Here is a 13,682-nt window from a genome sequence, read left to right on the forward strand (position 1 = left end):
TGCCCAAGAAATAACGCAGCTCTCCCAAATCCTTCATCTCAAACTTCTGCTTCAATAGCATTTTCACATGAAGGATATCTTCATCACTGTCACCTGTCATAATCAAATCATCAACATAAATGACAAGTAGCATAATACCTTTCTCTGTTTTTCTCACATAAAGTGAGAAATTTGCCTTGGAAATCTGAAAGCCAATAGTGACAAGATACTGTCCTATGTTGTTAGACCATGCTCTAGGTGCTTGCTTCAAGCCATACAAGGCTTTCTTCAACCTGCAAACAAACTCAGGATGAACAGCATGCACATAACCTGGTGGCTGCTCCATGTAGACCTCTTCTTGCAAATCACCATGCAAGAAGGAATTCTTTACATCCATATGATGTAAAGACCATCCCTTTGATGCAGCCATAGCAATGACTGCTCTTACGGTTGCTATCCTTGCAACCGGACTGAATGTTTCTTCATAGTCAATGCCACATGTTTGTGCATACCCCTTGACTACTAATCTTGCCTTGTATCTGTTCACAGAACCATCTGCATTGTGCTTCCCCTTATAAACCCACTTATAGCCAATTGCATTCTTACCTTTAGGCAAAGGTACAAATTCCCATGTAGCATTTGCTTCCAAGGCATCCATTTCTTCACCCATGGCTTTCTCCCATTTTTCTTTTCCCATGGCTTGCTCAAAAGAAGTGGATTCTGGTTCCTGTATCACTTTGACCATATATGCATAGTGAATGGCTGTAAATCCATCATATTTCAGCCTATCCACAAGATACCTAGCTTTGGTAGACCTGCGCAAAGTAGGTTCACTCCCAGGTGCTCTCAAAACATCCCTGGTCTTCCTTACTCCAGGTGTAACAATAGAAGGAATACCCAACTCATCATCAATGCTCTGTTCTGAGCCACTGGATTCACCATCCACATAAGAGTGACCTGCATTCACATCAAACATGGGTTGATCAACCTTATCTTTTTCCTTTTCGTGATACCTGCATACCACTATCTGCATCGCTTTGAGAAGATTCTCCTGATCTCAATCTGCCTGTCCATGGCAAAGAATGTGAACCACTGCTAGAAGACGCTCCAAGTCCACTAATATTTTGTGACTGCTGATGTGAATTCTGTGCAGCATTACCATTTTGTGCATCTACATCATCAATCACATTTACTGGTTTATACCAGCTACTCATCTCATCAAAAACAACATCTCTGCTCACTGTAAACTTACGAGTAAAAGAGTTATAGCATCTATACCCTTTTTGCTGTAGAGAGTAACCAATAAAGATGCACTTCTCAGCTTTTGGATCCAACTTGGATCTCAACTCATCTGGCACATGTACATAGGCAATGCAATCGAAAAAATTCAAATGAGAAATATCTGGTTTCCTACCAGTATACCTCTTCTCTGGAGTCATCCCATGTATTGCTGCAGTTGGAGTCATGTTCATTATATAGACTGTTGTAGCAACTGCTTTAGCCCAGTAAAATCTGGCAAGTCTTTTTCATTGAGCATGGCACGAGATACCTCTCCAATATGCCTGTTTTTCCTTTCTGCAATTCCATTTTGTTATGGGGTATGACTGCATGAATATTGCTGCTTTATGCCATGCTCCTGCAGGAACCTTGCAAACTCATTTGAGAGGTACTCTCCCCCTCCATCTGACCTTAGGCATTTTATTTGCAAGCCTGTTTCTTTTTCAACCATAGCTTTAAGAGTTTTGAAATGCTCAAAAACTTCACTTTTCTTTTTCATAAAATACACCCAAACTTTTCTGCTATAGTCATCAATAAAAGTGACAAAATAATGACAGCCTCCAAGAGATGCAGCTTTAGTAGTCTACACATCAGAGTGGATTAATTCCAATGGCTTCTCACTCTCTTGAACATGTCTAGGAAATGGTTTCCTTGCCTATTTTCCAAATTGACATGCTTCACATACCTTATGCATTTCTGCAACCTTGAATTTAGGCAATCCTGCAACAATATTTTGGGCCTGCATTGATTTAAGTTGCTGTACATTAACATGACCAATGCGTTTATGCCAGATATCAATATTTGCAACTACACCGATCCCATGTGCAAACATTGCTGCACTCAATTCAGGCATGTGTGCATCCAACGTAAACATTCTGCCCTTATTCTTTCCTTTTGCTATCAAGTAACCTTTATTTTTCATATCCTCAACAAAGCATCCATGAGGATTAAATCTGACCTGCAAGTCCTGCTCAACCATTTGACCAACAGAAACCAGATTCTTGGTGATATTCGGGACATGAAATACATCGGACAGGTATTTCTTTTTCCCATCCTACATAGACAAAGGAATTTTTCCAATCTGCACAATAGGATGTGCAGTATCATCACCAGTCTCCACAAATCCTGGTCTTTTCATTTTCCTTGCATCCTCCATCCATTCTGCATGTCATGTGGTTTGATGGACCTGAGTCAACATACCACACATCGTTGCTTTCTTCTGCACTTGTCATAGAATTGTTCATGTGATGCATCATGAACAAATGCTCATTTCTGTCATCACCATGTCTACTAGAAGATGCATAATTCCCTTGTTGCAATTTTCCATTCATGATGTCATTCTGCTTTTTATAGCAATCTTTAGCCATATGACCCATTTTACCACAGTAGTAGCATTCGACATTACTGTTTGCATTTTGGCCTCTTTGCCATCCACTACAACCTCTTTGGCTCCCCCTGCCTCTAGAATTACCACGTCCTCCTCCATAGGACTGGTTTTCTTGAGTTTGCTGCATATTCTGATTTCTACCACGGCCTCCAGATCAGCCTCCTCTACCTCTGCCTCTACCTCTTCCAGCATTTGAGTAGAAGACAGCTTCTTTTGAAGTTCCTCCTGAAGAAGATGCACCACCATTTCTCTACTCCTCAGAAATTAGAAGAGCAATTAACTCCTCAAAATCTAGAAATCTTTCACGAACTGAAATGGATGTCCGAAACTGTGCATAATCCTTTCCTAGACCATTCAAGGTCACAGAAACTAAATCATCATCTTCCACTGGCGACCCAATGGAAGCAAGTGCATCTGCAATCTTCTTCACTTTCATGTGGTAGTCATTGATGCTCATACTTTCTCTTTGCACATTATGCAACTCTTGCTTGAGCTGCATTTTCCTGGCTTATGTATTTGTGCTATACATTTTTGACAAAGTATCCCATGCCTCCTTTGGCATACTTGTATCCTGAATATGCACAATCATAGAGTCTGAAATACTGATAGACAGCCAGTACATAAATTTCTTGGCTCTCTCATTCCATGCTTTAAATGCCTGCATTTGCTGTTGATTGGGAACATCAGGAAGAACTGGTTCTTCTTCATTTCCTGCAACAAATTCCCAATATCCTTTTCCCATAAGGAAATTCGTCATTCTAAACTTCCATGCCTGGAAATTGTTCTTGTCAAGCTTTTCAGTTACAATCTGTGAAAGAGAATCAAACGCCATTACAGAACACTGCAAAAAATTATGTCACTACAAAAAACACAGCTTCACCCTCACAAGGGCAAATCTGCAAAACTGGCGAAAGTGGTATTTGACCACACAGTCACTTCCTAGTGACGATTTTACATAAACAGGAACCAAGGATGATTCTGAAACTCCCAATGTCTCTGCGCACAAGCATATGATGCAATTTCTACAGTAACTTTTCACCGACCTGTAGAACAGTGGTCGCATAGGGTCTTTTCCTGAGTGCGTGCAGAAAACTTCCGCCTCCCAAACAGGCCCCGAAATGGCCTCAAATCAAAAAAATAGGGTCGCCACAGGCTAAAGCCCTTTTCCCATAGCATATACTGCCCTCTTGCTTCACCGTGAAGGGCGTCTCAACCTGAGACAATGCACTCTTGTAATTTCCGGCTGTGCTACCTGCAGAGATCTGCTCTCAAAACACAAAATGAAAGCAACACTGCTCCTCTTACCAGAACACCGCGAGCTTAGCTTGCTTTCTTGAGCTCCTTACCACGAACAAGGCTCTGATACCATGTCAAGATTGTGGGAGAGAAGGAAGGAGTCTCACTTGTAGCTTTCTTGCTTGCACAATAGGGGAATACACACAAAGGTGGAGGCTGAAAACAGTTTTCCTCTTCTTAGTTGTGTAAGCCAAAAGGAAGTCTCATATAAAGAAATAGAAGAACCCTATATATGGGTCTCAAACCAAAGACAACTAACTAAGGTGGCATACTAACTGAGCCACGAACTAGAGTAGATAAGGATAGCTGTCATCTACCCATTATTCATGGGCGGTGTACCAACCGCATCTACAACTGACAAGTCGGTGACATAAATGCACAACGGTCACCCTGGCATATCACGAGTGGAGCTCGATATCTCAACACCTCTCTCCCCTACGCGGCATTGGGCATGGCCTCCTTCCCTCTACAAGCTTCAACAAGGAGCTTGCACATACATGCTATTCCCCTCCCCTCCAGCACGACTATCGGCTGGGGGGTAAGGGGAATAATAAATTTTTTTTGCCATTATCCAATTCAATTATCCTTTATAGAGGCGGTTCACGCGTGAAGTTCGGAATGTTACATGAGGGATCAAGAGGGTGAAGCTCTTCACCATCTCCTCTTCTCTGTTCTCCTCTCTTCTCTTCTCTTCTCTTGTCTCGCACGTGGCTATGGTGAATGGAGCTTGGAGATGGAGGAGGCTTGAGGATGCTTGAGCGAGCATCTAGGATCATGGAGCTACCGTCTTGTGTGAAGGAGGAGGCAACTCATTTCGACATCAAGGTAAGCTCACTACACCTTGAGAGGATCGACGGCACATTGGCTAGATGAGAGATAGCCATGAGAGCTCGCTTGGAACGCCTGAAGCAATAAGCGGTCCATGGGTCTTGGCGGTTGAGCGTGAGCTCCCACAGGCTCATAATAGGTCCCACAAGACTACATGTTTTATCCTCGATTCAATGCTAAGCAAGGTCGATCCTACTTTGAAAGCACCTTAGGTAATCTCTATCTCTAATGAGCATGTACCACTATATTGGATCATTTGGGAATCTCTCAAGTTTTCACTCTCAAATTAGAAATAAAGATTTGACCATGTGGCTAAATCTTAATCCCTTTTTTGAAGATGGAACTTGGTATTATAATCTATATAGTATCTCAGAAAATTTTCACCTTCAAGGAAGGGGGTAACAATTTGACCATGTGACCAAATATTGACCATCCTATAAATTCTCAAAGTATACAAAAATTCTCAAACTCCCTAATATAGTGTTATGTGATAGGGCTAATGAGGTTCCACACTTGGGATATACGGCTTCAAGCTCTGACTCTATAGGAACAACTTCCTCTTATGATATTAGCAGCTACAATGGTGCAACAATTGTTGTTAATAGAGGTGGAGGTGAAGAAATAATAGTGGCAAGAAGAGACAAGGGATCCTTTTCAAGGTTTTTTGCTCAGTTTTGTAGCAAAATTGTTAAAGGGAATAAAGGGAGTGTTGTATTAGGAAGGCTCTGTGGGATTGACTGTAGTAGAAGAAAGGACAGACAATGAGGATGAGATTTTAAAAGTGGAAAAAGGCCATCTCATCATCTTGAATGGAGAGACCATGAAGGGAGGGCACAACCTATTTCAAAGGGTATCCTATGTGATGGCCTCATAATGGCTCAAAGGGGGAGAGCCATCTAACAAAAAAAATAGGGGGAAGCCATGGAAAGATATGTTCTTTTCTTGGATCCTCCACAAGAACATAAAAATGTTGCAAGTAGTTGTTGGATCATTCTCATGTACAAAAACTTTAAGGGTGTTGTTAAGAAGCAGAAATTAGAGCTGAATCAAGAAGTTAGGTAGTCAAAACCAGCTATTAAAGCTCTATTGCAAACCATCATCCATGTTATGCAGTCACATATGAAGGCTCTCTCTTCTATGCTCATTGACTTCAATGAAGCAAATGCTTCTTTACATGTTTGAAATGAGCTTCTACCATTATGTCAATAGTTCAGGGGAAAGACAAGCAGTCAATTTGCAAAAGTCTTGAGTTGTACAAAAACAAAAACTTTTGCAACAACAATGAATAGGTATGACCAATCCTTGGTTACAGCTCAAGCTGGCAACACTAGTATGGAAGTAATGAGAAAATTTGGAAGCATGAGAGCTAGAACTGCAAGGAAGCATGAGATTATGAGCACTTTTGACATATATCAACTTAGTGAGAATAGCGAGAGCCCCATTTTGAAGGGAGTTGTGAATGCTGGCTCCAACTTGGAGCAATAAGTGAGATGTTTGTGCTTGATCTATGGGGGAGAGGGGGTGTCTATAGCATGAAAGAAGCAATCATGAGGCTGGACTGCTTTAGGTTAGAGATCTATAAAATAAAAGAAGAAGACCTACCGCAAAACATAAAAGTGAGCAGGAAAGAAGCTAGAGAAAAAATTTAATCTTTGAGATATTGTGGATATGATCAAGGGCCATTATTTATAGGATACCATGAATTAAAGAATGTTTGGCAACAATAGTAGCAAACTTCGACCCATAAAAATAGCCAATGTAGCCTCATTTTTTGTTAGCATTGGTTGAAAAAATATTGGAGGATACTGGGACTCCAAGAGCACTCTCTCTACCAGGGATAGCCACCATAGAGCTCAAATAGGCTACACAAAACAACCTATTGTCTACAACGGGTTCATCAAGAAAGAAAGGCCTAAATAAAGAAAGTATGAGAGGGGTAAAGTTAAAGGAGCCAAGTAAAGAAGAAGACTTGATAGCAAGCCACATCAAAGGGAGATTTGAAGAGCACTAAAGGTAGATTACGAGGGATAGTACAAGCGATACATGACTTGGTAGTAGTGGTTTCCATCATGCGAAGGAAGAGAAATCTCAGCTCAACCTATAAGGATACCAGAGGGCTCCTTAACAAGTGACATGGATGCCTTTGGTATTCAAGAAAGCACACTCAATTCAATGAATCAAAATGGAAAGGCACATAGCTCCTGAGTTTTTGGTGGCTATACATTCACTCATAAGAGTTCACAAGTTCTACCACTCTCATCCAAATTCGAAGATTTTGAAATTAAGCTAATGAAGATGCACCTATGCTTTTAATTTTCTATTTTCAAGAATTATGTTGATATATCATGCATATCTAAATGTTTAATTTATCTTCTTTTTCTTCCACAAATGATGCACTTTATTGCTTTTTGTTTATAGTAGATGTTCTATCATTAGGATTTTTTTCTTGCCATGCTACATTCTAGTTGGTGCAAAAGAATATGCTAGAATAGAAGAATAATGTCATGTAAATAAAATTTCTTATTTGCAAGCCGTTAGAAATTTTATTAGGCTTCTTTGTCTAGTTAACTGATAGATGTTAAAATTATTAATAATAGGCAAACCCAGCTTTGACACATGATATCTCATGGTGTGGGACTATTTTACTACAATTGGTTTGAGCTATCAGCACTATGAAGAAAGGGAGAAGAAATATGTACTAAGATTCTTAGAGAATGTTTATTGGGTGATACAATGGTGGATATATGCTATGTGATGCAACTTTAAAAACATGATGTGTTTGACAAGCTTCCAAGTTGCATGTCTCCTCTAGTGCAGTAAACATTGGATAAGCCTTCCTACTTCTATGCACATGGCTTTTCAAGTTGTTGATGTGCATTGGCCTACAACACCACCAATGCGTATTTTAGCATGGCAAGGGAAGTCAAAGACACACACATTGCGAGGAGGAGTTCCCATGATGTTTGTTTTAGTGGAAGTCTAGATGATAAACAAGACTTCTTGAGAGATATTCATCTAGGGAATATGGTAAGAGAACCAAGTTTTGTGTATAATTTTGGTTGCGTTTTTCACATTCCAAAAGTTTCTTGCACTTTGACAATCATGCATTGATTTTTTATTGTATCATATAGTTTGTATTACCATGGATATTTTCTACTTTAAAAAAATACCTAAATTAATGCTGCTTGGATAGAATATAATCAATATACTTGGATAGAATACAATCAATAGAAAAGAGATGTCAATACCTAGATAGAATATCATGAATGGTCCAATTATAGCAAGGTTTACAAGTTATTAGGATTTGTTGTCTCTTATTTCTTTGTATTCACATTCAGAATGACTATTAGTTTGGATGCATTATCCAGTATGCTATGCTCCTAAACAAAACCCATTTGGATAGGGTGAAGGAGGCATCAAGAGAAGTGGTCTAAGACTAATTACTTTGGCTAAGATTTTGTACATTGCTCCAAGAAAATTCTATGATTGACTTTAAATAACTTGGAGACACTTCAGTTGTTGGACAGGGGACTTATCACTTAGAGACAACACATAGATGGACTTATTCTTGAGTCATAGATGGACTAGTCTAGTTGCATTTAGAATCTATTTTGGGTACAACATAGTCTCATAGTTTCTTAAAAAGTCACCAAGTTCACCATTAGCTTAATTCTCCATCATTAGCAGGATGCATAACCACCATAGTATAGATTTTGAGTAGGGGAGTGATTTGTTTTTGGAAAGATGGGAGGCTATATATGAGTTGCAGTCCTAGTTGTAACTACTAGCTATGATGTTAGGAGGAAGCTGGTTGTTTGGAGTGCTTCCTAGAAAATGTGGCTTAAGTATTTGGCTAGCCAGATAGCAAGCTAGTTGGAAATGCATCTTTGCTTATAGCTCCAGATTGTGTTTGGGATTTAGTAAATGCACCATCACTATTTTTAAATTTTGATCAAAGTGCATCTTTTCTTACAACTTAGCATGTATATGATGCTTGGTAAATTAATGCATAATTTTTTTCAAAACCCTATCTTTATTCATAAAATTATACATTTTACCATTGGATGTTATATATCATGAAGATATTTTACAAAGCTTCATCATCACTAAAGAGCTAAACTCTTTTATGAACCCTTAAGAGCTAGTTGTGATCAATTCTGTGAGATAAAAATAGTGTTTTGTATTCATTACATAAGGATTTACTAATTTCTTTTCTTTAAAAAATAAATTTAGAGTAAGGAATTTATAAATTATGGTAAGAAGTAATAGAAGGGTAAAAAAAAATCTCAAAAAATGTTAGATAGGGATATTTAAAACATGCCATGAACGCACGTCATATATAGGATCTATACATAGTGACCCCCCCGAGCATGTACATAGTATGCTTAGCCATGCAAGCCTACCATAGAGCTTTTGGGCTGAGGCAATCAATATAGCTGTGCATGTCATAAATAGATCACCTTCCAGTGGTTTGGATTTTCACGTTGTAGAGGAGGTATGGATAGGGAAACCTCCATCTTATATGCACCCACGTGCCTTTGAATGTGAGGCATTCTACCATGTCCCCAAGGACAAGCATAGTAAGCTGGATCCTGTTGAGAATCAGCAATCACACTCAAACAGCCTCTTTGTATGGAGTCTCAGGGTCAAGGATATGCAGGCTAACTTATCCCATATGCACAATGGTGCCTACTGCAGTTTCCTACTTTCCTATAAAGCATTGTACTTACTTCCTTTCTTAATGCAATGATAGTACTCTTTTCATTTCAGTAAAGTGTCAATGTCATTGTCCACATACACAAGATTGTGTTTATGAGTCCAAGTCTCAATCTTGGAACCTAATTCACTTGTGTAACAAACAGTGTCCTTTTCATCATGAGTCTACACTTCTTTTTCCATCCTCCATAGCTTCCGGTTTTGCCATGCTCTAGATCCCGCATTTCTCACATGGTATCAGAGCCCAGTTGGGCATGGCATTGCTTGTCTAGCCTCTCTTGATTCCTTTCAACCTCAGTCTAGCTCAATGTCAGCTCATGACTTCATCTCCCAACTCTACTCTCACTGAAGCTTCCATGGCAGCCATAGCCAGCAGCACCCTGTCAGATTGAGCTGCTTATATCTCACTCCACATGTCAAATCTCTTGGAGCTTCCTTCTGGAAAAGTATTTTCCAACTCACAAAAGCTTCCCTGTATCACATCAATCCAGGACATTGGACCATCTGGAGCTCAGCATTGTGAAAATCCCCAATCTCTGTTCTGTGTCTGCCATAGCCAGACAGGACCTACCTTACTTGGAGCTTCCATAACTCTTCAACCAGGCCATTTTAGCCCACGATTTCTTCTAGGGAGTTGTTCCTCTGCTCAAGGCGCTTCATCTTGGCATGAGAATCAATGACATTACTGCGCCCTGGCTTCAGCATTGCGAAAATCGCGGAATCCTGTCAAAAATGCGCCTGCTACTGTTCGACGTGCCTGCGTGCTGCATACTATCCACGATTTTGATGATTATGATAGGGCTTTGGTAGCCCATGAAATCAACTTCCTAGGCATATAAAAATTTTTGAAAATGATCCACTGTAGCTCCTGCAATCTGAGAAAAACCAGGCCTCTGTCTCAGAAACCCTAATTCCACCATAGCCAAAGCTTCAAAATCTTGACATTTTTTCACTGTTTCTCTCACTGAAGTTATCAACAGTGATTTTAATCACTGAGAAATACTCTCTGAAGTTCATTAAAGTACTGTCACTCAGATCTGAAGGCATCAGCATCAAATCAAGAAGGGGAAGATCACTTGGATTTTAAAAGAGTAAAAGACTTTTGCAGATTTGGTATTCATTGACACTCAGTTAGTGTTTTTTAGCACTTGTGTCTCTCAATCAATTCTTCTGTTGCTCAAATATAATAAGTCTGAAGTTGATTTGCTACTGTTCCTGTAAATCTAACATGGGAAAGGACTCTCCAAATGCTCGATTCAAAGGAGTCGGGTTTCACACTTGGCAAACCCGCATCAAGCTCATCCTGATGAAGAAGAGTCTCTGGGCCATCACAAATGGCAAAGAGAAGAAACCTCGGGACGCGGACCTTGCAACTACTTGGCAAAAGAATGATGACAGAGCTCAGGACATTATCAAATTGGAGCTAGACGACAGTTATATCCATCATGTGGATAACTGTGAGACCTCACAGGATACATGGAAAAGACTTGACACCCTGTTCGGTGCACAATCTAAATCATCAAAGTATGGTCTCCTAATTGAGTTCTTCAGGATTGAAATGAAGTCCAGCACATCACTTGCCACACATCTTAATTACATGGAAGGACTCCTAACCCAACTTGCAGGAATCAACATTAAAATGGATGAAGATGTTTGCATCGGTGTTCTACTTAAAAGCTTGCCTCCTGAATATAATAATGTATCAACAACTTTAATCAACATGCCAAATCCTGAACTTGTTGATATCCAGGCATCACTGTTAGAAGAAGAAAAGAAGCTAAAAACTAAAGAAGAACCAAGTACCTCTAGAGATGAGCATGCATTATATGTTGGCAACAGATACAAAGGCAAGAAGGATCAGCTCTTTTGTGACTTCTGCAAAAGGACCGGACACACCAAGAAGTTCTGCCACGCAAGAAAGAGATCCCAAAAGGCCTATCTAGTCGCAGTCAAAGAAGAAGAAGAAAATGGAGCAAAGGAAGAAGATGATGAAGATGAAGACCACCAGGATCGGAAGGACAAGACTCATCAGTCCTTGTACTCTCATAATTCTGATAGACTGTTTTAAAAGCCTTGTACTTCCTTGCCCTAATGCTTCCGGCCATAAGCTTTGTAAACTCCTTATGTAACTTGGCATTACAGTCCCTGTACACTTTGTGAGGCCCCTGTTACAGCCTCTGGATGTCCACCATGTTTATGGTACCCACACTTAGCTTTTTCTGCGACAGCCTCTGGTGTTTTGCCATGTCTGTGGTATGCCCACACTTTGCAGGTGGTTCTCATTACAGCCTCTACACACTCTGTGCCTTTCCTAGTTATGATTGAGGAGGGGTGTTGAGAATCAGCAATCACACTCAAACAGCCTCTTTGTATGGAGTCTCAGGGTCAAGGATATGCAGGCTAACTTATCCCATATGCACAATGGTGCCTACTGCAGTTTCCTACTTTCCTATAAAGCATTGTACTTGCTTCCTTTCTTAATGCAATGATAGTACTCTTTTCATTTCAGTAAAGTGTCAATGTCATTGTCCACATACACAAGATTGTGTTTATGAGTCCAAGTCTCAATCTTGGAACCTAATTCACTTGTGTAACAAACAGTGTCCTTTCCATCATGAGTCTACACTTCTTTTTCCATCCTCCATAGCTTCCGGTTTTGCCATGCTCTAGATCCCGCATTTCTCACAGATCCTAAGAGTGTCAAATGCATTTTCCTTGGCTATGGAGATGTAGGTGAGATGGGTTATTTCCTTTGGGATCTGCAAGTGCGGAAAGTCATCCATAGCCATGATGTAGTCTTCCATGAAGACAAGATGCATAGGCAGCCTAAGAAGAGAATAGAAATACGCATGGTTATATTCCAGGAGGAGTCCCATACTCTAGTATAGCATGCACAGCTAGTTGGATAGCCTACAACAACAATAGGTACACATGGCCAGGGTGTTGGACACGATGCTAGACATGTAGCAGAGCTTGTAGTGAGATGGTCTACTAGAGCTAGACGTCTACCTAATCTATTTGAGCCCTTGATGCATTATTTCTTGGTTACAGATGTAGGAGAGCCTCTCACCTATGATGAGGCTATGCCTAGGGGTGACAGTCACTCCTGAGAGAGAGGGCTATGTAGTCTAAGATGGACTCCATGCATAAGAATATGACTTGGAATTTGGTTGCATTGCCTAACGGCAAGAAATATTTGCCATACAAATGGGTGTACAAGGTGAAAAGTACCCCTGGGCACCCCAAGCCGGCTTATAATGCAAGACTTGTTGCTAAGGATTTCAAACATGAGCATGGAGTTGACTTTGATGAAGTCTTTTCTCCTCTGTTCAAGATGACTACCCTAGGCTTGGTTTTGGCCTTAGTCGCGTAGCTTGACTTGGACATGTATTAGATGGATGTCAAGACTACATTCTTTGCATGGGGATTTGCATGATGAGATTTACATGGAGTAGACCAAGGGCTTGGTAGAACCTGTCAAGGAGCACCTAGTGTGCAAGTTGAAGAAAAGTCTTTATGGCTTGAAGCAAGCACCTAGGGAGTGGTATTATAAGTTTGATGCCTTTATGCGATCATAGGGCTACAACAGGAGTGTTATGGATCCGTGTCTTTACATGAAGATAGCCCATGATGGCTCATTGCTTATTTTGGTACTTAATGTGGATGATGTACTGATAGCAAGAAAAACTCATGATGAGCTGAATGCTCTTAAATCTCAGTTGAAGGAGAGCTTTGAGATGAAGGATTTGGGACAGGCCTCTCATATTCTTGGTATGTGCATTAAATGCGGCATGCATTAGGGAGGACTACTCTACCTCTCATAGAGGGACTCATAGAGGGAGTACATTCATAAAGTCCTTGAACGTTTCTACATGCAGGACGTCAAGCCTATTGGCTATCCATTACCTTCTTATGTGAAGGTTTCATAGGCCAATTGTTCATAGATAGATGAGTAGAGGGCCAAGATGGCCAAGATCCCTTATGTAACACTATATATAGTATTACAGACTATATATAGTGTTACAAGTCTGTAACACTATATATAGTCTGTCTATATATAGCACCCCAGGTCCCCTCTATATATTCCTATTATGTGTATTCACTTTACACACTTCTCGGGTTCCACTTCTAGTGTCTCATATCTCTCTTCTCTCCTCTCTTCCTTTCGTCTTTCGTCTTCCTCACAGTTTCCAACACC

This window comes from Lygodium microphyllum, chromosome 5 (assembly GCF_053477565.2).
Source record: "Lygodium microphyllum isolate KBCC chromosome 5, Lygodium_microphyllum_v1.1.10, whole genome shotgun sequence".
NCBI lineage: Eukaryota > Viridiplantae > Streptophyta > Polypodiopsida > Schizaeales > Lygodiaceae > Lygodium > Lygodium microphyllum.